At 36.7% G+C, this 27,231-nt stretch overlaps 1 pseudogene; it reads right to left on the bottom strand.

Annotated features, from left to right (window-relative positions):
* Positions 1 to 433: 433 nt before the first annotated feature.
* On the bottom strand, positions 434 to 26,533 carry LOC120319966 (annotated as a pseudogene).
* Positions 26,534 to 27,231: the final 698 nt, after the last annotated feature.

Raw genomic sequence — 27,231 nt, 5'->3', positions numbered from 1 at the left:
GCTACTGCTTGGACATGCATGTAGAAAAATTGCCTGAAACCAGCAGAGAGAATGTCTTAGAAATGAGATTATGAAAGGCCTACTACCTTCCCCCATCATTCACTGCTGTCTTTTTTTCTCCATAATCCTTCACTTCCCATTCTCCTGCCCATATTCAACTGCTGCAGCTGGGAGGAGAAGGTCCCAGCATATCTAACCATTGTGATATTCATTTGCTTTGAGCAAAGAATGCCCTACTTATATCCTACATTCTATTATAATCACAAGGACTTGATAAATAAGGAAATATTGTCAGCTAAAGAGGCATGGGTATTTTAGTTAATTGCTTCATTTTGTTAGTGCACCTATAAAGAGGTGTGCATATACTTATCAATATCAATTCCTAGCACATTTTAATGGAGTTTAGCATGCTTTCAAAAGAAAAGAAAGTTCTCTACTGCTTTCTTCTTAAGAATTGTTTCTTATTCAGCTCAGGCCGCAACAAAATAATGTAGCATTTGGGGAAAAAGAGACAACCCAGCAATCCAGCACTGGAAGATAAAATACAGAAGATCTCCACAGTTACTATATATTTTCCTTCGGCACTCAAGTAAGTGGGGACAAAAGTGAACCAAACACTACAAAATACCAACATGCTGAACGTTATAAGTTTGGTTTCATTAAAACTACTTGGCAACTTGCGGGCAAAGAAAGCCACAGTGAAACTGACTATTGCCAGGAAACCCATGTAGCTCAGGACACAATAAAACATGACTGGGGATGACTCATTGCACTTCAAAACAATCACTTCAGGTATTGAATGCATGTCCATATCTGGGAAAGGAGGAGAAGTTGCCATCCACACCAGAGAGATGCTTACTTGAAGAAAAGAGCAAGAAAGAACAATTGAGCAAGCCAGGCTGTTCCCTACCCATTTTTTGAGCCTGGATCCTGGTTGGGTTGCCATGAAAATGAGAATCACGGTGACAGTTTTTGCTAGAACACAAGAAACAGCCAATGTGAAGACGATGCCAAAGGCTATTTGCTGGATAAAGCATGTTCCCTTCTTTGGTTGGCCAATAAAGAGCAATGCACAAAGGAAGCACAGTACAAGGGAAATAAGAAGCATGTAGGAAAGACTACAGTTGTTGGCTTTCACTATCGGAGTATTGTGATACTTCAGAAATATTCCAAATATCATAACTGTTGCCAGTGAAAATAAAAGAGCACTGGTGCCTAAACTAATACCCAAAGGCTCTTCATAAGACAAGAAGCTTATAATCTTGGGAATACAGGTATTCTGATCTTCGTTAGCATAGCAATCATCAGGGCATTTGACACAATCAGCCATGTCTGCAAAACAGAAGTGTTCACGTGAAATTATAATATGTTTACTTTAGGATCTTAAAGGAGGCATGGAAACAAAGTAAGATTTGAAATCTTCTATGTGCATTCATATCAAAAATGAGTGGCCTAGTTACCATGGCAGAAAATTGATTCATTTCTAAGGAGTGGAGAAAAGGGAAGGGATAAAAATAAAATAAAAATACTACTAACCTTTGTGATGTGATATTGACCCTTTGGGGCATGTAATACAATCATAGCAACAGAAGGGTTTCCCTTCTTTCCTTTTTTTTCTAGTTCCCACTTGGCAAAGAGCATTACAGAGAGAAAGAGGCAGTGCCTGTCCATTAATAAAGAAAGAGGAAACTAATTATTGGCAATCAAATTTCAAAGTGTTTCATTAAAAAAAATATGGTACAAAGATCATCATGGTTAGAAGGACAGTGGTGGACAGATTCTTGCAGGAACCAGAAGATGTGGCTTTTCTGTTGTAGGTCCTGTATATTATATTATATTATATTATATTATATTATATTATATTATATTATGTTATGTTATGTTAGGTTAGGTTAGGTTAGGTTAGGTTAGGTTAGGTTAGGTTAGGTTAGGTTAGGTTAGGTTAGGTTAGGTTAGGTTAATTATATTATTATAATATATATATTATACTATACTGCCTTCTTTTTAATTATTTTTCTTTTATCATATACTATGCCCTGGGTCATTTGTTGAGATCAATGGCTATAAAATATAAGTAAATGCAATAAATGAGCAGAACATTAAACATGGTTTTCCTTTCATTGCTTTCTCCTTTTTTCAACTATTTGAGAATCAGAATTGCCATAGAACCCCTCCAAAACCTGGAAGGAAATTGTAAGTAGCAGATAGGAAAGGGTCATTACCATCACCAGAGGGTTATTGCCTGCTCTCTCCTCCCCCCCCCCCGATTTGTCTTAGGAAAGCTCAAAATATTCAGAGAGAGAGAAGGAGAAAGAGGGAGGGAAGGAGGGAGGGAGGGAGGGAGGGGGAAAGAGAGAGAGAGAGTGAGAGAGAGAGAGAGAGATCTTTGTCATTCATCATCTTGCTGAAATATGAATATGGACATATATAAAATATTTTCAGTTAATTCCTACCTGGTTAAACCAGCTGTGCCATCTCATTATGTCTTCGTTAATGATGAATGCTTCCTCTGGAGGAGATTGAGGATCCATTTTTCCAACTTTCACTCCAGTGAATGATTGATTTGGAAATGTAACCCAGTTAATGATGTCAAGTTCTTGAACTATCTCCCTATTCTGATCAAAGAAAATTCTTTCACCAGCACTGTTGTTAAATGATACAGATTTCATAGAATGGAATAACTAGATCAAAAAATAAAAGATTACAAATTTGCACATAACAGCTGTATTACTGTTGTTATTATTATAAGCCATTAGTTGTAGTCCTTGACTAATGGCCAGAATTGAGACCAGAAATTCCATTGCAACTCATTGAAGTTGTTAAATGATTTGCATCTGATTTTACAACTTTCTTTGTTATGATCATTATGCAAAGCACCATACTTGTTAAGTAAATCATCTGGTCAATAATCAAATTAATCTTTCCCCACTTTGCTTATTGGAAGCCATCTGAGAAGGTCATCAATGGCAATCATATAATCCAGGAATATGGTACTTATGGGATTTACTTAAACTGGCCACTCCAGAAGGCTCTGGGCTGCTTACAACATAGCTAGTATTTAACTAAAACAAATGAAAACATAGAAATAAAATATAACAGCCCAAAAAATACAGTAATCATAACAGTAAAAAAATTGACATGCACACTAACCTCAGACTTAGTTGAAATCCAGGTTTCAAGGACTTTTGAAGGCCTACAGGTAGAGACACTGAAGGTATCTCTTAAATCTTGCATCTTTCTTAATAATCTAGAGCAGGAGTGTCAAACTCACAACGTCACGTGACTTTTTTGCCATTGCTGGCAATGGGTTGGGCGCATTTTCTCTATGATGTATCTGGCCCACAGGCCAGCAGTTTGACACCCCTGATCTAGAGAATAGTCTGTAATGCCCTAATTCTAACAACTGTTGTGGCACAAAATACAACATATTCTCAATGGATCTTTTGTGTAAAGTCCTCCACAGCTCTCTTTATAAACCCTTGTAGTAATGAGAAATGGGAAAAAAAGTCTTCTTAGTAAAAGATTTTAAAATTATCAGTCACATTACTGAGGCCCTGATGTTAATTTCCAAAAGTAAAGTATGAACATATGAAAAACAAACATACAAACAAAAACACTTGTGTAAATTAGGGAGCCTCAAGCTTTGTTCTTCTCTAAAATGGGAAATACTTTTGAAAGAAGATCAGGGTGGTAGATGCTGTACAAATCCCATATTGAATCATTTTTGAGTGATATGAATCTGGGTCCAACAAGTGTTTGAGGGCTCTTGCTGTTTATGAATGGAACTTGTCTGTTAAAAATTGTTAGTAATCTATTTATTCTTGATTGCTCAACATTTGCTTCACCTCATTTCTATTCCTGAGATTTTGTTATAACTCTATATTTGTGCTTTTATTAATGGTATTCATATTATTCTTCTAATTTTTTATCAGTTACTTATGTATTAAAGTCAATGATATTAATATATTATCTAGCAACATTTACAATAGATACAACCTCAATGAAAGCAATTGCAACTATCCACTTGATTTTACCACATTTCGCATATTATAATATCATTCTTTCAACACAAACACATAGACTACAGACTAAAATATTACCAGCCAGCCTTGATGATGATGATGCTTCATTCCATCTTCTTTCATCATAACCTTTCTTCCAGATTTGGAGGAATACATGGCTTGCAGAGCATGAGCCACAGCATATACAGCATTATAGATGCTATAGCTGTGGCCTGTTATTCTTTTTGGAAAAACATGTTCAGGAAGGCTCTCTAATTTCTCCTCTCCACTGCAGATATTCTTCTTCTCATCTCCCAGATTAGAATCCTGAAATGCACATCCAAATGCATGACTCCAGAAATCCTTGATAAAACCATCTTTACAGCAGAAATCTTTCGATCCTGAATAAGTTGCTGAAATCCTTTCAGTTCTTTGGCATGATTTGCAAATGATATTGCACCATGGAAATCCTGCAAATCCCAAGTTTTTTTATTGGCAAAGTACCTCAACTGCATCCCAACGGTCAGAATCCATACCTTTCCTTTTGGGGTTCCAAATAATTCTTTATACTCAGTATTTAGTAAATATCTCAAAATGATCATGGAATGTGTATCTCCATTAAAAATCAAGACACTGGCTTCATTATCCATTATTTCCTTATAAAATGCTACTACACAGTTGAAAAAAAATCCTGTATTGGCATTATAACATGAACTGTCAAATAACTCTATGAAGGCAAAACAAATGCCTTTTTTGGAATACTCAGGAACCAGGGTCTGCAAAAACCAATCTAAATCCATCCCATTTGCCACCAAGAATCCAATCCACCTCCAACTAAAATGTAGAAGTAAGTGGAGGATACCTCTATACTGATAAATTCCATTTGGAACCATTTGGTAGAAGGAAGGAAGATTGGAATACCCTGCTTCAACTCTAGCAGATCCATACATGAACTGCAAAAAAAAAGGGGGGGATTGTTCAGGACAATTATTTTATATATATATTATATATGATGTAGATATAGATGTACAACAAAAAAGACAACTTCTTTCTGTTGAAAGTTGATAAATTTAGAGCTCATAGGATGGGGCAGAATATATGGTAATAAACTTTGTGACCTCAAAAAGTAAGAACCTTTACCTATTATTTTTATAGTTTATCTAGTTTAAAGGAAACTTCCAGGAAATAGCAGGGCTATTCTATCGGCTTGATTGGCAAATAAGACACTATCATTATCACCATCATCATCATTATCCTCATTGTCATCATCGAAAAAAGCAAATATTAATTTTTGCATACTACTGCCAAAAGAGACATCATACCCATTTCCAACAGTCAAACTTCATTTGGGACATTCATTTTTTTTAAAAAAAGATATATATTCATATGCTAATTCATACTTAACAACAAATGTTAACTATGGTGAATGTAAAGTGTGTTCTCCCCTTACCTTGATAATGGAAGATTAGGTATATTTGTATGTACCTAATGTGTATGAGGAAGATGAGGAGAGATATCAATTAAAATATTTACTAAAATAAAGAGTGACAAAAAGTCTAATCCCTAATCCAAATTATTTGATTGTTTAAGTAATGTTTATGGATTCAGGATGGAAACCAGGAGACCATGAGTTCTATTTCTGTCTTAGACACGGTCACCTTGGCCCAGTTCTCTCTCTCTCTTCCTTCAGCCTTAAGAAGGAGGCAATGACAGGCAATTTCTTAAATCTTGTCTAGAAAACTGCAACAACATGTTCAGGCAGCCATCTGGAGTCTACACTGACTCAAAGGCACTAAACAACAATGATAAAAATAATGTCAATTGGAAAAGGCAGCTTAGCTGGAACAGGTTACATCCTGTGACAATATTTGTAACACCGTCAAACATCCACATCTGTCTATACTAGTCAATAAATGGGGAAAAATGACAAATCCAGTCTGAACATCTGGCTAACTGTGCAATGAACCAAAGTTATAAGTTACAGTAGAGAAGAACTGTATCAGTTAGAAAACCCATCTTCAGTTTCAAAGTGGAAATTAAGACTACATGCCAAGATAAAGAAATTAAAATCAGGTGTGAATAATGAAGAACATGAAAGAGTAAAAATTAAAGAATTTAAGAATCAAGATAAGACTAATAAAAATATTGGCTTAGCACCTGGAAAATTGAAGAAGGTTTGGGAAACAACAAATCACAGCAATAGCTGGGAAAATTTAATGCTTTGAGGCATTGATCATCCATTTTAATCAAAATCATCTATTTCAATCAGATAAGAGAAATTCTGAAAAAGGAAAAACCAAACAAAGAAAACAAATAAGTTTTTGAAAGATCTATGAAAAACTCAAAATAATGAATGGATCAAAGAGTTTAAAGAAGAATTTAATAAAAATAAAATGGAAGAGCTAATAATAGCTGAAATTAATAAAAATTGAATGAGAAGAATTAAAAACAGGACATGCCCTAAAATTTATCAGTTATATGGCTTTTGGCTCAAATATTTGACTAGTTTACATCCAATTATACCTAAACAACTTAATGAAGTAATGCATAAAGTTTACATCAATGACTGATTAATTGGCAAAACTTATCTTACTGAAAGGCCCATCAAAACTATAGATTGATAAAATGTTTGCCTACAATGCTTAAGATGCTCACAAGCACATACCATCAAATCTACCAATACCTGAACCATAGTTGTGATATGTATACTGCTTGAATTATTAATTGGACACACACTTTAATATTACTATAGGGCGATAGTGTATAGTTGCCTTACAGAAATAGAGGCAGTTTACTTTAAAACAAATATACTGTTAAAGTAGAAAAGCATGCAAATGTATTAGTTTTGGGAAGAAACATGTCTAGATTTAGAAAATAATGAGCCAAGACTTAGATCCTAAGAGCTTTAAGTTTAAAATATGAGTTCTCTACCAATGCTGAAAGCAATTGAAAAACAAGCAACTCAAATTTCAGGTTTATTCAGAATTACAAGTAATAATACCAGGGTCCTGAGTGAGTACAAACAGTAGAAATTGAAGAGAGAATTTCTGTTAATGAAGAAAAATAAGGAGAGGAAACTAAAGTTGCTAAAGACTTGCAAGCATTATTGCTTAATCAAAAACTAGCTCGGAAAATAAAGAACTAAATGGAAGGAGCTGAAGGAATACATTGGCCAAAACTGAATTAAAGTAACAAAAAACCTTTGGCTAAAATTTTGAAGAACATTAATGAAGTTGTTAAAACGATTTTAATTGCAACATTGGCCAAAACAAGCCAGCCTGTGTAACCACTGAAAAACATGCTTTAAAATACTATGGGATTAAGTAATTAAGAAAAAAAAATCTGAATGGAAAACGTTGTTGGAATTGAAGATAAAGAAACTTAGAATAGATTTGAGGAATTTGAGATATGAAAACTTTAAAAATAACAAAATCAAAACTAGTCTTTCTGTGTGTAGCAAAACGTGAAGATTAAAGAAATTGCAGAGGCTATAGAACAATTAAAATAAAGAGTAATGAAATTTAGAACAAATCAGCATTAATTCTACAAATCCCTTGAAAGTGAGAAAGAACTGACCATAAATAATGAATCCTTGTCAAAGAAGACATCCTAAAATTTTGTAGACGTTTGTGGGAAAACAACAGAAATAATAATAAAAAAGGAATACCACATGGATTAAACAAAGACAAAAATGCTGTGAAAGTACTCAGTATGGAAGATATTAAAATAACTAAGGACATGGTACAAAAGCAATCATAGAAAATTTAAGTTTCCTGGACCAAATATGATCTATGGATTTTCATTAAAATAACTGACAAATATACACTTGAGGTTGGCAGATCAAATAAATAAGGTTTTGGAAACAAAACCTTATTTATAATGAAGCCCTAAATGAAAAATGGCTAAGAACTGGAAGGATATGTCTAACTCAGATAATTTCTAGTCTGATTTCCTTTCTTCTTCACCTGAATTGGGAATGTCTTTCCAGTTATTTGCTAGTAAAATATGAACTACTTCTGAGTATAATTGCAAATCAAATTTAATGTTATTTGAAAAGAAATAAGTTATCCCCTTTAGAACAAAAAGAGTACTATAAAAAATTAAGAGGAATGAAGTATCAGTTGTTGATTAACAAACTGATTTTTTAAAAATTGAAAAAAAGAACACATATGTTTATGGCTTGGTTAGAGTATAAAAAGGCATTTTATTCTGTTTCACATAATTGGAATGGGAAATGTTTCAACATTTTTTGAAACAGCAGAAAGATCAGGCAATTTATGAATACTTCAATGAAGTTTTAGTGAACAAACATAAATGGCTACTAGTGAAGACTAAGGAGAAATTGAAATGAAACATGGAATTTTCCAAGATGATTCATTATTATCTTTAATCTTTATATTATCAATGATCCCACTGACAATAATTTTGAACCAGACAAACCATAGATATGAATTGGCCAAATAAGGATGAAAATTTCACATTTACTCTTTATGGATAATTTAAAATCATTTGAAAAAATAAAGGCTGAACTTGCTTCCTTATTAAAAAAAACACAAAAGACTTCAGGAAAGATATTGGAATGCAATTTATCTTGGCAAGGGTCCAGATATACAGGACATACAGGCAGGCAAAAATGTTGACTATGAAGGAATTCAGTTTAAATAATGAAGATGTGATAAAGATAATAATACCAGAAGAAGGCTACAAAACTTTGGGAATCCTGGAAGCTTTCAAATTATTACAGAATCAAATAAAAGAAAATACTCCTACCAAATATATCAAATGGGGTTGGAAAATATTGAAATTAAAGCTAAATGGTGGTGGAAACATCATGAAAGCAATTAATATCTGGACAGCCCATTATTTGATATACAGCAGGAATAGTTGAGTGATTCTAAATGGAACGAGATAACTTGAATTATGGGGAATAAAACTAATAACAATGCACTATGCTTCGCACCAAAAAAAGTAACAATGAAGCAGGTAGAAGACATCTATAGGTGAAACACATTATGGAGGAAGAAAAGCATGATGTGAAAGTCTATATTTGGAAAAGCCAAGAATCTTCTCTGAAGGCATTCAATTAAGGAAAGCACTGAAAAAGAAAAAGATGAAGGCTGAATATAGAAAAGAAACAAATGCACATTGATTTGTTAATTGGAAGAATAAACCAATGTATGGTCAATGCTTGAAAGATATAGAAGGAAAAGTTGATAAAAATACCCACATGGAGTTGGTTAAGATCAGGAATATTAAAGAAAAAAGAACTGAAGACTATTTTTGTGCTCTAGAGCTAATTGCAAGAAGGCAAAAAAATTAATATGTAACAAACTACAACAAATGTTGCTTTTGTAGTGAAAAGAATGAAACAATTGACTATTTGATCAGTGTCTGCAGTTAAATTTCACAAGTTAACTACCAGTAGCAACATGACAGTAGTTACATGACATAACAACATGACTGAATTATCAGATTGAGTGATTTGGAACTTTGCCATTGGATTTGAATGTAGTAACAAATATTGGGACCATCAAATAGAAAATGCTTTAGAAAATAAGTTTGTTAGAATATTATAGGACTTTAAAATCCTAATGTTAAGAAATCTTCTTCCTAACCTACCTGATATAATAGTTATTGAAAAGAAGACAGTCTGGTTCTTGATTCTTGATTCTAGTGATGCAAGGATTACAAAATATCAGGACTTGCAGATTGAAATTGAACCCATGTGGAAAAAGAAATCAGTCGTTATACACAGTGCTTTTTTCCTTTAAAAAAAAAAAAGGTGCTGGAACTCACACACATCATGCAACCTGCCTTGCCTACCCTACAAGGTTCCATCCCAAAAAGGTGCCAGAACTCCGTTCTGGGCATTCTATGAGAAAAAAAGCCGTGGTTATACAAATTCTGATTTCAGCCCTTAGAGCAATACCCAAAAGCTATATCTCCATACTTGAAACTGCTTAGAGGCTACCTTAATCATTCTTAGATCCTTGCTTAGAAATTGAACTGTTAAATTTCCACCAATTTTAGACTATGAATCTAATTGTAGATTAGCCACAATAAATGCAGCATGCACAAGTACATGCATAAGCAGGGGTGTGTATGTGTGAAAACTTACCTGTGGGATTTTATAAAGACTTATAAGAACTGGAAACTGGTGTATGATATCTGAGATCAGTTCCTCGATAACTGCATATAGATTGTCTTCAATTATGCATTTATAGTTGGGCAAAAGTTTGCTATTTGGAGAAATCAATTGCATTGCTGCATGGTAAGTCCATTTTATGTTCAGGTGACTATCATATATATTGAATCCCAGGGTAACATTGGGTAACATTTGGGCATTTTCATTGATTTCTTTCACAGCATATATCAAAGCCAGGATATGCTGATAGTTCTCAGTCACTACACTGTAAAGAAAATGTTCAGCCTTGGATCATACATATCTCATGAAACTTCTAAAGCAAGCAAGCAACATTTGTTTATTAATTAAAACTGCATGCATGTTTATATTGCAAAGGGTATTTCAGTTTCCTGAAATACTTCTTTCATCCCATTATGGACCTTCATTATAACAGTATTCAAGATCTAAAACATTTTATAGTAATTGCTGAATGTGAATATAGCATTGAGTTTGAAAAAGAATGGGATATATGTGGCATTCCAGGCTATGTAGATAATGGAAATGGGGAAATTATTAGAGCTAGTATAATCTGAAATAACTTTACAACAAAGTGTATTGGAAGTGGGGAATGTGCAAGGTGAAAATAGTTACAGCAAATTTCATACCTCATTTGATAAAGGAGACTTCAAATACTGTTATTCAGATATATTAATGGCATAGAAGAAAGAAAAATTAAAAACAGGAAGGAATTAAAATTTAAAGCAAGTAATAAGCCTAAATGAATATTAAATAATACTTTCAGCCAGAGCTGGCAACCTGAAATTCTCCTGTTGTTAGTGGAGAATGGCTTATCCACATAATCAGAGGAGTAGTTGACAAAGAAGGATTTGCTCTACAGTGATTTCTTTTACCATAATGCTGTGCTTCCCTAAGACATTTTGCTATATTAAATCACAGCAATTGCCCCAATAAGGTGAAGCATCTTGTCAAGGAGGATCATAGATGAGATGTTCACTTCCATAATGTAGTGGGAAAAAAAATCCTTATACAAACATTTTTCCCAAAGGTGACCCTGAAGGATATTGGTTGAATTTATATGGATTCATATAAAATGCAGTTTGATAAATAATGCCTCCATAGATGAAATCTCCTGACTCAAAATACTTGGGAATGTTCAGAGGAAGGTGCTCTGTCTCACATTTAATATATCCAAGCTTGCATCCTACATCGGGTAACAGTAGCAATAGCATTAACAGTATCATTCTGGTTCCTAATGTCTTTGCTGTAGACAATTATCTAATTGTAGTTGTTGAACTATTAGTAGAACATTCACAATCACAACAGCTAGATTTAGAATGGTTGCCCTCTTTGCTGATAGGATGGGGAAAAAAATAAATAAGAAAAAGGTCAAGTTGTGTCTTGTCAACTGGATCTCCTGATGCTGTGGTGTTTAGGGATGCATTTATGGCATCCTTAGTAGATGTTGCTCTTCCTTTTGTTATTGGCCATAGCAATTCCCAAAGAGAATTTCAACCCACAAGTAATTGTAGCCCTTCTGCTAATTGCAGAGAACATAAAATGTTCTCAGCTTTATTGTGGACAACTTTTTGAAAGAAAAGATGTGAACAAGTTGATTAGATTAAACTTTTTATTTATTTTAATTTAACTAAATGGAAATTTGATTTCTAAATTTCTGCAAAAAACTAATTTTGATAATCTATTCAGGCTTTCATATATTATCTTAAACCAGCATAAGCATAACACATGAGCAGTGTAAATACAACATGTAGATGTACTCACTAGCTTCTTACAGAATTCCTGTACTCACAAGCCCTTTTCTTATTATCATAACTCCTTTCTCCACCATCTGTTTCTGGAAGAACTGCCACAGCTGACCTTTCTATCCAGTTGGAAAAAATGATTTTTGATCCATATTTCAGATCCACATTAGAGAAAGTCACTTCCTTAGATTGCTTTTCCTTCCCTTTATTTATTTAATTAAATATAACTGACACAATAGGACAGGCCAACGTAGGAACTGGGCATTAAGGCAGTTGATAAATGGGTTCAATCATTTTCTCTCATACACAGGAAAAAGACAATGGCAAACTGCCAAGAAAAATCATGGACTTCAGCTAGAAATCAAGATTGATCCAAAAGCATTTATCTACACGCAGATACAAAGAACAATGAACAAACAGGTATATAGACACTTCTGTACAAATGTTTCAATAAAGGATCTTCATATTTTATCATAATTAGTAATACATAGTTTAGTTCTGGAATCAACTCACTCAGAAGTCATAAGTAACATTAGGCTTTCACTTATTGAATAATGGAGGCCCAATATTGATTTTTCCACTATTAGAAAATAAGCAATAGGGTTCAGGGAGAGTGGTGATATCATTTTTTTAATCAATGTTCCAGATTTTCTTTTTTACTATTGATTTGGCCTCCTCCAGGATTAATTGGACCAAATATTCAGGGGAGAGGCCACAACTACAGAATTCTGTTATAAAATATACTTCCATTTTTCCTGATTCTTCCAAGTTCCCGTTTCATTGGGTGACTCCAGATTCTAACACTTTGGAAAGATGAAAATAGGCTCTTTTTGTCCACTTTATTCATCCATTGCACATGTTTGGACACTTCAATCATAACTCCTCTCATTTGCCTTTTTTCTAGACTAAAAGCCTCAAATAGTGTAAACTTTACTTATAATAAACTTCTTCAACACTTTGATAACTTTCTTCTCAAACTTCTATCTCTGTTATATTTTTTTGATGTGTGGAGACTTGAGCTCTACACAATATCTCAAAAGTACTATTGATTTATATAATGGTGTTAAAATATTGGCATTTATATTTTCAAATCAATTCAAATCTTTGTTATGGTGAGAAACTACATAAGGAGGTTGGGTATAAACAATATTTTTAAAGCAAATAAAAGATTAAAACAAAAATTATGCAAAATAAAAAACACTATTTCATATAATCTCTGAAATGCTGCTGACTTTTTCTACAGCAGATGCACACTTTGTTGATACCTTTATTGAACAGTTTATCCTCACTCCAATATCCATTCCCTCATCATTTCCTACTAGTTCTGTTCTGATTTGTTTGAGTAGTTTGGATTTTTGACATCAGTGAGCATCACTGTACAAATTATCTAGGCAATGGAAAGAAATCAATGCAATTTTTGGTGCATAAAGGTGAAAATATTGGACTTCATTATTAAACTGGTTAACGGTAAAATCATATTTTTGTGAGCCAGTTTGGTCTAGTGGTTAAGATATCAGGACTTCCGGTTTGCCGACTAAGTTGCTATGGACATCTGGAAAATGAGCTCCGTCTTCCGTGTCCAGTTTCGTATCACTGGGTGACCCTGGAAAGGGTTGAAAGTTGCCCTGTAGTGGTGACCAGCAAGGAGGGGATCTCCATTTGATTGTGGGGCAGCCCTCCAAACTAGCAGATGAAAGACTGGTCAGAGTAATATGGCTCGTCACTAGGCTGTAGACAGCCGAAGTCACACACACCACCAGGCAATTTTAAAGCAGCGGGGGTGAGATCAACCATTCTTAAATCCTAACTATTTTTTCCTGCATAAGCTGCTTAATGTACTTTCCCCCCTGTGGAGAGAGAAGGGAGATTTTATCCCTCTCTCTAGAAACAGTGGTGACTGATTACCCAGGGGAGTTTAAAACGTTGCAAGAATAACCTGATCCTAATTGGAATCTTATTTCTTAAAGATTGTGGACTAAAAGATTTTCTATTCTTACTGAAGACCTGGGTTTTTACTTATAAAAAAAGAAGCAAAACTGAAAAGATTATAAAAACATTGGATTTAAAAGAAAACTTTAAATTAAGGGTGACATCTTGTGGCTACACCTTATATTGTTGTTGTTGTTAATTGCGAAGTCGTGTCTGACCCATCGTGACCCCATGGACAACATTCCTCCAGGTCTTCCTGTCCTCTACCATCTTCTGGAGTCCATTTAAGTTCACACCTACTGCTTCAGTGACTCCATCCAGCCATCTCATTCTCTGTCGTCCCCTTCTTCTATTGCCCTCAATCTTTCCCAGCATTAGGCCCTTCTCCAGTGAGTCCTTCCTTCTCATTAGGTGGCCAAAGTATTTGAGTTTCAACTTCAGGATCTGGCCTTCTAAAGAGCAGTCGGGGTTGATCTCTTCTAGGACTGACCGGTTTGAACGCCTTGCAGTCCAAGGGACTTGCAGGAATCTTCTCCAGCACCATAGTTCAAAAATCTAAACATAAACTCATGTAAAAATGCATGCAAGTATGATGATCTTGTTCATGTCCTGCCTGCAGGCATCTGATAAATCACTTTTCAAAGTAGAATGCTAAGCATTAATCTGATTCAGTATTGGGACAATTTATCACTCAGACTGAAATATGTGAAGTTTCTAGTTAAGGTTAAGACAATATTTTATGAACAATGGAGATGGAATGATGGTCACTGCAATCAAAGAAAGCTGAATATGTCAGTACAGAATGGACAGATCATGAGACACAGAGAAGAATGCTAAAGTCAGTCTAGGCTACAGGATATGAATTCTAGCTGTGAGACTAGCAATGCTCTATTCTGAACCATTTAGAGCTTTAGAGTGGACTTCTAGGGTAGGAACACATCACAATAGTTAAGTCATGAGGTACCTAGGGCATGGGTGACTGTCTGAAGGGGTTCCTGATCCAAAAGTGTATGCAATGGGTGTCTCAGATGGAATTATGCAAAACTCTATTTAGCACTGCAGGAACTGAGAGTCTAGATTGATCTCCAAAGTGGATACCATTCATAAATGGGAAAGTGCAAACCCATCCAAGATTAAAGATGGAATATTCCACAACTATTGCCTTGTACGGTACGTGAGTGGCATAATAATTTAATAATACACTCAACAAAAGGAAAGGGATCAATGAACTATGTGGCACTCCACAAAGGAGAAGCCTATGGAACAACCTCTCCCCAGCAGCACAGCAACTGGAAAAGGGCTTAAAGGAAGTTTAAAAGGTTCAAAGGCCTCAATTCTTTGGCACTCAGCCTTTCTTATGGTCCAACTTTCACAGTCATACATTGCAATTGGGAAAACCATGGCCTGGACTATACGCACTTTTGTTGGCAGGGTGATGTCTCTGCTTTTTAGTATGCTGTCTAGATTTGCCATAGCTTTCCTCCCCAGGAGCAAGCGTCTTTTAATTTCTTGGCTGCAGTCCCCATCTGAGGTGATCTTGGAGCCCAGAAAAATAAAATCTGTCACTACCTCCATTTCTTCCCCATCTATTTGCCAGGAATTGAGAGGGCCGGATGCCATGATTTTGGTTTTCTTAATGTTGAGTTTCAAGCCAACTTTTGCACTCTCCTTCTTCACCTGCATCAAGAGGCTCTTTAGTTCCTCTTCACTTTCTGCCATTAGCGTGGTATCATCTGCATATCTTACACCTTATATTACATGAGGTATCATCTGCATATCTTACACCTTATATTACAATTTGTTATTGCTTAAAAGAGACTTGGCCAGCAGCCCAGACAATAGATAAGACCTATGTAACCTTGAGACATAGCTGTGAAGCCCAACTGTGTTCCATACTCAGTGACAATTTTTTTCTCTGTATTCTCTGATTGTAAAGCTTTTAATACACTACTAAGAGAATATAGATGAAGATCAGGAACAAATTATCTTTATGTTGAAAGCAATTCATCAAACTATTCTAACAGGTACTGATGAAATAAGAGGTTACAGAAAAGAAAAAGATGTCAGTCCAGAGATATGAACTCAAACTTTGACTACAATTAAAATATTAACTACAGAGAATATAACAGAAAAAGTGGAACAATTAAATATTATGACAGAAGACTCAACTGATCAACAAATACAGTCAATGGAAAATCCAGAAAATATGGAAAAGGGAAAAGACTTTCTACCAAGTCAGAAGAAACCTGAGGATCAAGAAGAAGAACAGATTGAAGAGAAGATAAACAGTTCAGGACAACCATGTCGAGATGGAAAAATAGAGAGACAATTTGTTAATCCTCTAAAAAAATGGCAACTGGATAATTTCGTCTACAGCAAACAATATAAATAACAACACAGGGAGAAATATTTGATTATTCAAAAGCACGGACGTGGAAGATGATTTGGCAAAGAAAGAAAGCTAGAATAAGACTGAAGAAAATTGGGGTTTTGACTTACTAGTAAGAATTAAAATAGAATATACTTAAATAGATAAGATGTGTATTTTGAATACTAGATATTATTATGAGTGGAGATAAAGAAAACTTGGAAGTAGAAATATTAACAGTTGAATTTGAACATTGATTTCCTTATAAAGGTTAAATGTAAAGGTAATTAAGATATAAATAAGCTAAAAATTTATCATTGAATGTAATCAATATGTTCTTATTTAGCAGTAATAAAAATTACTAGTTTAAATATGAGATAGTAGATATTAAGAGAAGAAGAGAGGAAGTATTAAATATTGTAATAACAGAATCTTTGGTTACTAAATTTAAGATATTTGGAAATTACCAGAAAATAAGAATATTATATTGTATTATTAATTGGTTGATGTAAGATGTAAGAATTCAAATAGATATGATGTGTATCCTGAACATTAGATTTTGTGATGAATTGGGATAAAAGGAATTGGGATTATTTAAAACTTGGAAATTATAAATGTTAAATGTTAAATTTAAATATTAATGGGAAACTAAAAATTGAGAAAAACTAATCAGGATATTGATTGTCTAAAAAGATTGAATGTTAAGACAACTAGGATATATATAAACAAAAATTATTGATAAATGTAAGAAAGTTATTTTTATTTAATCAATATAATAAGAATTGTATTAATTTAAATATGAGACAGTAAATACCAAGGGGAAAAGAGAGGAAATATTTAATGTAATAATTTGAAATGTGTGCTAAAGATATTTGTATGTTATTGAATAATTGACTAATTCAGCCGCTGCCCCCAAAAAAGATACCAGATTAGAAAGCAAAAACTTGTTCAAATTCACAGATTTTCAAAATTCCAGATCTGATTGAGTTCTTTCTCTTCTATTTTATGTATAAAACTCAATTTCTTATATGATTCTTAGTTTTCACTGGTATTTAATTAGATTTATTGATTTTTTTGAAAATTATAGATATATTAGTTAAGGATAATATTTAGAAAGAGAGAAAAGATGTAATGAATTCATACACAGGCAATAAATTCTTTGATGCTACTTTTAAGAACTGCTAAGGACCAGATGATTTTACTATATTCTGAAACATAAAATAATAGAACTGAAAAAGGGTGTACTTTCTTTTTAACATGATTATATATGAGAAGTAGGATCTGGTTAATATGACTCAACATTAAAATCTAATACTATACACCACAACTTCCTGAATTAGTTAGGAATCTGTGGAGTATTCAATTTCTTTTTTTAAAAAAAAAAAAGTGTTTACAATATTTCCAGATCTTCATGGACACTGAGCAGCTATATATATAATTATATATATATAATCTTATTTCTTTACAAACCTAATCCAAAAAGAAACCCCCACTAAAATCCAAGACAGAGAACAAGAAAACGGCAAAGCCCTCCTCTCATACATAAAAGGCACCACAGACAGAATCAGTAAGATCCTTCATAAACACAACATCAAAACAGCATTCTGCACAAACAGAAAAATATCCACCATCCTAAGAAACCCAAAGATAAAATTGAGTTAGAAAATCAAGGAGTATATGAAATCCCATGCACTGCTTGTCCCAACACATACATCGGACAAACCAACAGAAGAATAAGTGCACGCATTGAAGAACATAAGAACTCAGTCAAAAAAGAGGAACCAACATCTTCCCTGGTCCAAAACCTTAAAGCCACAAGACATGAAATTGACTTGAAAAATACCAGAACTATCGCCAAAACTGAACATTTTAATAACAGAATAATCAGAGAAGCCATCGAGATAGAAAAATGCCCACACAGCATGAGCAAACGAGATGATACGTCCCGCCTACCAGCCATTTGGAAACCCACCCTTATTGACAAATGACTTCCTAACACAAAAAATGACGCCAGACCCACACTCACAAAAACCACACAGGATGTCACCACCACACATCCACGCAAAAAGCAAACCCAAAGCCACATCGATGATGAGGCACAAACCAGAAGTCAGACCACAGCTGCATCATTAGCCACTTTAAACCCCTCCAATCCATACATGAAGCAAACTGACACCCTCCATGAAGATGAGGCACGACCACAAATGCGAAGCCAAAAAATAGGAAGGCAGCCCACCCTCTTAAACCCCCCTGCAACTTAGACTAACCTGAGCACAACAAAGCCCCCACCCAAACAGAACAATCCCCCGTCCAATCAGAGCACAGCCAACCCCCCATCCAATCAGAGCAAAGCCAACCCCCCAGCCAACCCCTAACCAATCAGAACACACCTCCACCCAATCAGAACACAGCCAAGCTCCCACCCAATCAGTTCATACCCCCACTGGCAGTTAAAAGGAAGAAACAGCTAAGACCACACATTGCTCCTCGAAGCACGAAGCTGAAAACACCAGCCTGAAGATGACGAATGGGACTTCATCGAAACATTGCCAAGACACTTCCAATTTTACACGGGAGAAAACCCGAACAACCAACCTACATACAAATACCCACGAAAACCTCAGAAAGTATATATATGTAGGTCTTTGGTTGTTCGGGTTTTCTCCCGCGTAAAATTGGAAGTGTCTTGGCAACGTAAATCAATTGCAAAATAGAATGCAAAGAAGGAGTGATGTCTCCAGGGCAGTATGGTTTCAGTAGATGCACAACTGGGAAACAAGCCAAAGGCCAATAGGTCCCCATTTTGCTTGTGCTAAAACTTAGTATCTGTCTTGGGAGCTGATCTCCAGGACAAAGATTATTGGATTATCAGTTAATAAAAATAGATCTTCTGGTAATTTTAATTAAAAAGTGGTCCAAGCACATTAATCAAGTCTTTTGCTTTACACATGATGTGGTTATTCTCAGGAGAATACAGCAGAGATGACTGAACATAAATCTAAGGATAAAGACTTAAAGATGGAATTTTACAAATAAACGAGTATGATTTAATTCAAATGGAAGAAAAGACAACTCACAATTCAACACAACAAAGCAAATTTGAGGATAAGAAAATAGACTGGAAAAAACTGGAGAGACAAAAAGTGACAAGAGAAGTGGAGAGAAAAAGAAGGAAAAGGATTCCTAATAAAAAGGAGTGGACAAATGCCCATGACAAAGACATGGATTTACTTTCTATATCTACAGCAATACCTATGATCATATGGGAAAACGTTTGGATTCAGCAAAGTACATTGATTGAGAAAAATATTGGACAAAGAAAAAAAAATTGGGATGGAAATTAAGAAAATAGACGATGGGACTTATCAGAGAGAATACTTAAAAAAGAAACATTTGTTCGAATATGGTTAAAGAAATAGAAAAACTTTGGATTATATCACTCTAAGAGGGATGAATTTCTAAATAATATAATATGCTTCTTTCTTTTCTGTGACTTAAATATAAAGCAAATGTTTTAGATACTTAAATATGACTGAATTTAAGAAAAGTAGAAAAAATGTGTTGAATTAAAGTCAAGGGATTAGATGATTAGACCTATTGAATGGAATGTTTAAAGATTAAATATATTCTTAACTATGGTTCAAAAGAATAAGAAATTGAGGAATAAATATATATTAACCTAGGAGGGATATATATTTTAAGTGGTATGTTATTTCTTATGTTCCATTGCTCTTGCTTTCCTTTCTTCTTCTTTTTCTTTTGTTACTCTTCTTTTTCCTCTCTCCTTTCATTCTTTTATCTATTTCTTAAGAAGTGTAAAAGTGTGAAATGGCTTATATGGAAAAAATAGAACTAAATCTGTCAATGTAAATGTAATTAATCATTGAGAAAATTTTTATTAGTAAGAATATCTAGAACTTGATGGGAGAAATAAACCAAAATAAGGATTGTAACAGGATTTACGATAAGGCAACCAAAATGACTGAAAAGAAAAGAAATTCTATACTACTATGATTATTATTTTTAGGAATATTGGAAAATTATATATTATATTGTTACTCATTAAAACAATAAGAATTGTATTAACTTAATGTTTGCAAAAAAGGATATTTTGGGGAAAGAGGAAATCAACCAAAACTAATATATGGAACACAGATTATAGAAATTAATTGTTAAGGATTTTTTCACAAATGTAACCAAGACAACACACTGTTTACCAATTATTGAGTGACTTATGTTTTGTTAAAAAATAAATAAAAATATATCTAAAAAAAGAAATGGACATATATACCTGTGCAAAACCTGTTGTCTCAATAGTTGCATTGTGTACTATAAGACTATACAATGCCTGTTTCAGTACAATCCAGAAACGTGTATATATAACTGGTCACATTGTGTCCTTTCGTCAAAGGGAAAAGTTGTGAATAAGATAATTTTAGTTATTCTGACATGCCTTGGACATTCCATATTTGGACTATTGCAACACACTCTTCATAGATCAGCCCCTGAAACCCAGCCACAAGTTACAATGATCCAGAATGTGGTAGCTTGTTTGGTACTGTGTCTACTCAGTTTGCCTATGTTAAATCATTGTTGAAAAGATGCACTGGCTCCCAGCTTATTTCCTTGTATAATTCAATTGCTGGTTATCAATTCTAAAGCCCTAAACAGCAAAAGGAAAGGTTATTTCAAAACTCTCTGGGAGTATATGCTTATTTTACCAAATAGGATAAAATGCTCTATGACCAATGTTACCATCTAGAAGTGTTTGTGAGACACACATTTTGCATAGCAGCCCTTGCCCTGTGGAACATTCCATAATATTTGGCAGGTTACACTTTCTTAACATTGTGGAAATCCTTGAAGATTGTGTGGCAGGCATAAAGATACTGAGGTTGGAGCTCAGGGCATTGCAAAAAAAAAATGAATTGAATGCATGAAATTGATTTATCTTTTAAGAAATAGCCATCAAGAATGAAAAGAAAATGAGAGGAGGGAAAGAAGGATATTAATGAGGAGAAAGAAGCACAAAAGAGTTGCTCAAATGATTAGGAATCCTTGTTCTTCTTCTCTGAAATATTCAGGCATTTTAATAAGTTTCAGTGTAAGTCTAGCAAATTAAAAGAAAATGCAATGAAATTCTTCTTCTTCTTCTTCTTCTTCTTCTTCTTCTTCTTCTTCTTCTTCTTCTTCTTCTTCTTCTTCTTCTTCTTCTTCTTCTTCTTCTTCTTCTTCCTCCTCCTCCTCCTCTTCTGCCACATCCGTTATCGGACGCTGGCGATCATGTTGGCAATCCTGTTTTTATCAGCAGCCACACGAAAAAGTGCTGCTGAGTTTTGGCCAAACCAGTCCCTTAGATTTTGAAGCCACAATGTTCTTCTTCTGCCTGGACCTCGTTTGCCTTCAATCTTTCCCCGGAGGATTAAATGGAGTATGCCATATTTTTCTGGGTGTTGGATCACATGTCTGAAATATTCTAATTTTCGCTTTTTAATTGTTTTGATGATTTCCCTTGGCTTTCCCAGGTGGCTTATCACCTCCTCATTTCTGATCTTGTCAACCCAGCTTATACATAACTGTTCTGTTCTGAGCATTGGTAAGGCATTGAGATGAGGCAGCAGTAACAACAGTTGCTTCTTTATTCTATCTTCAACAGAACAACACAAAATGGCATGGATCCCTTTTATACCCCCTTAGAGGGAGCAGCATCAACCAATCAATGCAATGTATCTTTCCCACCTTGTGCATGCGCAATAGTCTGGAGGCAGTCTGTCTGGCCCGGGCAGACCACACCTGCTGTGTCAATCACAACCCTGGACATAATACCCCTCCCTTCTTAGCTCAAAAAACATAGCCCTTACTATTTTGCAGTAGTACAAATCTAACACCTTTTCAATTCTTTTGAGTGTGTTCTGATTTCTAAGGAACACTTAAGTCTGCCCCCCTACTAACAGGAACTTCACATAGTCCTGCAAATACTTTGGTGGGCCTCTGGCTTGCTCTGATCTTCTTGGAGCAGTTGCAAGGGCCTGGTCTACAAGCTCGCCTGCCAGGCTCAGCAGACCGGGATTTTGATGCCCACTAGGTACAGGTGAACCTACATCATGCTGACTGGCCAGGTCCTGTAAACCCAGACCACAATTCCCTGGTGGGGTGGAATTCCCCAGGCCATGACAGATCCCTCTTGGGAGCACTGTCCTGTAGGCCCAAGGCCAGCAGATGGAGTGGCCTGAACAGCCAGTTGTGTGCAATGTCCCATGGACCTAGTGCCAGAGTCAGGAGCTGCTTCATTGGCAAAACCCCTATGGGCAGAGTGCAAACCCCCGCTTCCACAGGAAGACTGAGATCCACAATCATGATCATGGTCCTCCTCCCCCCGAGAGCAGAGTCAGGAGCGAAAGGGTGACTGGGTACCCTCCAGCACAGCTGGTCAATGTGCCACGCAATATGCAACCATCTTCCAGGGTCACTTCGTATGACAACATACGAAGCCCAGTGACTTTGCAGACCACTGCTGTCACCCAGAGATGTCCAGGTCCATAATTCCTTGCCCAAACTGGATCACCCACCTGTAGTCTCCTAGGTGCCTGTGGCTGTGGCACCTGTGAAGCCACCCGGTCTGGATGCAATCTGTCAAGTTTGGTAATGAGACAGTGACCCTAGTGGTGTTCAGCTGGGCTTTTCCCAGTAGCTGTGCAAGGTGTGGTACATTAGCAAAGAAAAAAGTCAGCTAACCTGTGATGCCAGCTCCCATGAGTGAACCTCTTCAAGGCATATTTGATTGTGTGCACCATGCACTCAGCTTGGCCATTGGAAGCTGGATGAAAGGGTGCTGAAGTAGCATGGCAAATCATGTTGGCCTGTAGGAAAGCCTAAAACTCAGAAGAAGTGAATTGAGGTCCATTGTCAGAGACAAGAACATCTGGGAGCCCATGGGAGGCGAAGATCCCCCTCAACACCTAGATGGTCCTGGCAGTCGTCATAGTGGACACTGGAATGACCTGTAGCCATTTAGAGTGACTGTCCACAACAATGAGGAAGAATTGCCCCTGAAAGGGGCCAGCATAGTCGATATGAATCCTCGACCAAGGAGCATGTGTGTCCTCCCACCTGTGTACAAGAGCCTGTGGTATTTCAGGCCTGGACTGTTGGCAAATGTGGCAACCCTGGACCTAGGTCTCAATCTCCTTATCAAGCCCTGGCCACGAGAGATAGTTGTGTACAAGCGCCTTCATCTGGACTATTCCTGGATGTACCTCATGCAGAGACTGCAAGACTCTAGTCCTCAATGAGGTTGGGCTACCCAACCTGCTACCCCATAGGACACAACCCTTAAATGTGGATAACTCATGCTTCCTTTTCCAAAAACTCTGGAAATTAGTGCCAGGACACGTGTCAGACCATCCTGACAGCACCCATGTCAATACACGTGTTAGTGTGTGATCATTGGCTGTTTCTGCAGCCACATCCCTTGCATTGAGGGGAGACTCAGGCAAATCCTGGATAGCTAGTATGTGGTTAGCTGGAGCAGGATCTGATTCTACCTGCTGTACAGGCAACCTGCTAAGAGTATCTGCATGGTCCATTTCTTTGCCTGGTTTGTGAACCAGTGAATAATCATATGCAGAAAGAACATTGACCATCTCAACATTCTAGGAGAAATTATGTGTGGAGTTTGCTTGTTTGTTATAAACAATCCCAGCAGTGGCTTATGGTCTGTAAAGACCGTGAAGTGGCAACCATACAAAAAGTCATAGAACTTTTTTATGCCAGCCACTATGGCCAAGGCTTCTCTGTCTATCTGTGCATAATTACGCTCAGCAGATGACAAAGTCCTAGAATAGTAGGCTACAGGGACTTGTGTCCCAGCAGCCTTGAGGTGACTTAAGACAGCCCTGATCCCATAAGGGAATGCATCACAAGCTATACACACTAGCAACTGCTCATTGAAATGAGCAAGAACAGCCTTTGAAGACAACAATGCCTTGACCTCTGCAAAACTCCTTTCGTGGACTTGTGTCCACTTCTATGGAGCCTGTTTGTCCAATAGCTGGTGTAACGGCTCTGCCACTGCAGCCTTGTGAGGTAGGAAGGAATGATAGAAATTTAGAAGCCCAAGGAAGGCTTGAAGCTCACTCTTCAACTTGGGGCTTGGGGCCTGCTGAATTGCTTTGAGCTTAGATTCAGCAGGATGGATGCCTTCTGCATCTATACGAAATGCCAGGAATTCAGTGGAAGTGACTCCAATTTTGCATTTATGTTATTTAAGCTTCAGCCCGCTTCACGGAAATGCAGCAAAATGGACCAAAGCCTCTCAGCCAAGTTTTCAGATAATTTCCCTGAGATGAGGACATCATCGAAATATGGGCAAACTCCCGGAATGTTATGAGTGTTTGCTCCATAACGCTTTGGAAAATGCCAGGGGCTATGTTAACCCCGAATTGCAGTCTTCTGACTTTGAAACTCCCTGGTGCATTACAATCGTTTGGGTCTCAGCCGTTGCCTCATCAACCTGTAGCTGTTGATAGGCCTGAGCCAAATCAAGTTTGGTGAAAACTCGGCCTCCCTTAACCGAGGCCAAAATGTGGCTCACCACAGGCACCAGATAAGAGTGCTGCTGTAATGATTTGTTTAGTGTGCATTTATAGTCAGCACAAGTGCCAACTTCCCCATTGGCCTTCAATGGCATAACTATGGTGCTTCCCATGGACTGCTATCCACAGGTTCTAAAATACCTTGCTGAAGCAGTTTGTCTAACTCAGCATTAATCTTTTGCTTCCGCGCAAAGGGCACCCGACAAGGCTTAATCCTAATCAGGGCAATGGATGGATCTAATCGCAAGGCAATTGGAGGCCCCTTGTACAATCCTAGTTCTGGGCTAAACACATCAGCAAACTCCTTGCAAACTTCTGCAAGGCCTGCCATTTGCAAGCTGTGTAGCCCAGTCACTTGAATCCCAAGTGCCTCGAACCAATCGAGTCCAATTAGACTCATGTGATCGCCCTCTACCACAACAATGTCCAGGAACCCTTTGAATTGCCTACACTGCACTTTGAGCATGGCCTCCCCTTTCACCCTGACTCAGGAATTCTGAAAATCTGTTAAGACCAGATTCGACGGCCTGAGTTTAACTCACTGGCCGCTTCTACAGCAGATTTGCTTGAGAGTGTCCTGGGATATGATTGACAGAGCTGAACTCATGTCCAGCTCCATTGTTAAGGGGACCCCCTGCAATTTGGCATCAATACAGTTTTTTCTTCAATGATCATTGGGCCCTGGTTCTCAAAACACTCCTATGGGATGCACAGAAACCCACCCTATTCTGGCTGGGACCCTGATACCTTTCTGAGGCAATTCTTCTGATGGATGGTCTTTCTTGCGACCCAAACAGATGGTGGCTCTGTGGCCTTGCCAGCCACACACCCAGCAAATAGCAGAGTGGAAATGGCAATCGGAGTGCTTGTGGTGTCATCCACATCTGAAAAACTGAGGGAATTGAACTGCCTTGTCAACCCTCTTGTCAGTTCACTCTTGGGGCCTTCTCTCTGCTGGCTGCTGTAGACGGTCGACCTCATTTTCGGAATCTGGCTCAGCTACCTCTCGAGCAACCTCTTGATGGACGGAGCCTGAACTGGTAGGATGCTTGGAAAGCTGCAAGGCCTTGACTGCACCTCCCGCTCTTTGTCAGCTGTGATTTCCCTTAGTGCATCCTGGAAGGAAACATCTTCCTTTGCAAAAATCTTTTGTTGCAGCTCATGGTTCCTCAAACCACAAACTAGCCGATCTCATAGCCGTTCCTCAAAGTCTTTGAACTCATAGGGCCTTGCAGCTTGTTGCAAAGTAGCAATAAAGTCCGCAGCAGATTCTCCTGGCTGTTGGTCCCGCTGTTTGAAAGCATGATGCCAAGTAATCACTGATAGCTTTGGTTCAAAATGTTCCCTTAACATTTTCTTCAGCTCAGTATAAGTGATGGATTCCAGAGGTGCTGGGGCAACCAGATTTTTGGCAATATCAAATGTCTTTTGCACACAGACACACAGTAACATTGCGACTTTGAGCCGGTCTTCCCAAACTTTATTTACTCTAAAGTAGTTTTCCACTCTGGCCACATATGAGCTCCAACGTTCAGGGTGAGCTGTATTGAATTTGGACAAATGCCCTATCTTCGACATTGTTACTTCTTGGCAGCTTTGTCAATGCCTTGTGCTGCTCCGGCTTGTGAAGGGGTTCCAGGATGAATCTTGCTGAGCTCTCCTCCAGCATATTCATACTGGATGGCAGAGTCACACGAATTTGGAACGCCGAACTTCCAAGTGCTTTGGCCTCCCATGGTTAGTCAGCATGATCCCACCTTCGTCACCTGTAAGTCTAGCAAATTAAAAGGAAATGCAATAAAATTCTAACATCAATATTAGTGAAATATCTTGCCTTTTTAAAATGTTTTTAATTTTCTTTCATTTCTTTCCATCACATTTGGCATTGAGAAATTATTAAGTTTTCCAATGTAAAGAAGTACATATCTAAATCTTACTGAGAAGATATAGAAAAGGAATCAATTTAAGTAACACTGAATACATCCACGCGCTGGATGCATCACGCTGAAACCACACCCACCGATTACCGGCAATGGGGAAAAAGTCGCAATATGTCGTGTGATGTCACGTGATGTTGCAAGTTTGACATGCCTGCATTATAGGGTTTACAAATAACATAAAAATTACTTGAGTTTCAAAGACCTATCTTTCAAATTTTAATATATGTTTCAATGTCTGAATTTAAAATAGGGGCTTTTTGTGGAAAGTATTAAAATTCTGTGGTCGCATTGAAACAGACCAAGAGTCAAACAGACAATTCATGAAAAAGGTCATTGTTCAACACATAATACTTTAATTTAAGGAAGTGAAGTGTGTGACATTAAAATGACATAACAATGCTTGCAGTTTTCAAATCAAATATAGGATTTGCAATTTTATTTTCATCAAGTTTGTGAGATTAAGCTGAAGTAAACAAGTGCAGTGATTAGAATAC

This window comes from Crotalus tigris, unplaced genomic scaffold, assembly GCF_016545835.1.
Source record: "Crotalus tigris isolate CLP2741 ecotype Arizona unplaced genomic scaffold, ASM1654583v1 scf7180000021055.717220, whole genome shotgun sequence".
Lineage (NCBI taxonomy): Eukaryota > Metazoa > Chordata > Lepidosauria > Squamata > Viperidae > Crotalus > Crotalus tigris.
The sequence above is the reverse complement of the archived record's forward strand: the minus strand, read 5'-3'. Positions and strand labels throughout refer to the sequence as shown.